This window comes from Sinocyclocheilus grahami, unplaced genomic scaffold, assembly GCF_001515645.1.
Source record: "Sinocyclocheilus grahami isolate Dianchi unplaced genomic scaffold, SAMN03320097.WGS_v1.1 scaffold244.1, whole genome shotgun sequence".
Classification (NCBI taxonomy): Eukaryota; Metazoa; Chordata; class Actinopteri; order Cypriniformes; family Cyprinidae; genus Sinocyclocheilus; species Sinocyclocheilus grahami.
Genome location: NW_015505423.1, coordinates 144,636 through 145,710, shown reverse-complemented (window position 1 = coordinate 145,710; position 1,075 = coordinate 144,636).

The following is a 1,075-nucleotide window of genomic DNA, read 5'->3' as shown; positions in this document are numbered from 1 at the left end:
GTTAAACTACAGTTTGAGCACATTTAGTTCACGCTTTCACTGCGTATCAATTAAAATATATTTAGAATTCCTCCAAAATACAATATGCCCCCTTATGACTTGTCTTTTATATATTTATATAATATGATAGAGTTTAAAACACACAGAGTTCAGGTTTTTTTCTCCAAATATCAGTAAGATTGCAAAAGTGATATTTATAACAGTCCAATAAACAAGAAGTTAATATAAATGGACTTACATTTTAGACACAAGTTCGTCAACGAAAATAGTTTCAAACAAAGCCACAGTAGAACAGTTTTGCGTCTCTGAGCAACACACAGTGGTGTTTCGTTACTGAATCAATCAACTGTTTGAGCGAATCGGTTGAATGAATGATTCAAGGAGTCAATGACTCACTCATGCAGTGATTTGCCACCACCTACTGACTTACATTTAAGTATATTTTCCATTTTTCCCCAAAATCACTTCAAATATCAGTATTCAACGTTTTTTTAAATTTTTTTTATTATTTATGCATTTGTAACTGCAGGTTAACTGCATTCACGTCCCGCATTAAACAGTCTGTAAATGCATCTAAATGCCACTTCAGATGCCGATTATGTGCCACCTCTGCATTGCAAACACAAATTTTGTTGATACTGACTTCATTTGATTGGTAACAGCCCTATAGTGTCTTACTATTTAAATTTATTGATTCATTTTAAAGCGGTCATATGATGCGATTTAAATTTTTCCTTTCTCTTTGGAGTGTTACAAGCTCTTGGTGCATAAAGAAGATCTGTAAAGTTGCAAAGACTAAAGTCTCAAATCCAAAGAGATAAGTTAAGAGTCAACCACGCCTATGTAAAACGGCTCATTCTAACACGCCCCCACATGTCTACGCCACGATGTGGGAAGATTTGCATAACGCCACCCAAATATATATGCAAAGAAAGAAGGCGTAACTTTGATTCTCGCTGTAGTATTGATGTATACATGTAGTATCATGTCGTGGAGACGCTTTGTGTTTCGTTGTGAAAGTGAAACTACTTTGTTTGGCCTTCCAAAAGAGGACGATATCCGCTTCATCATGCCT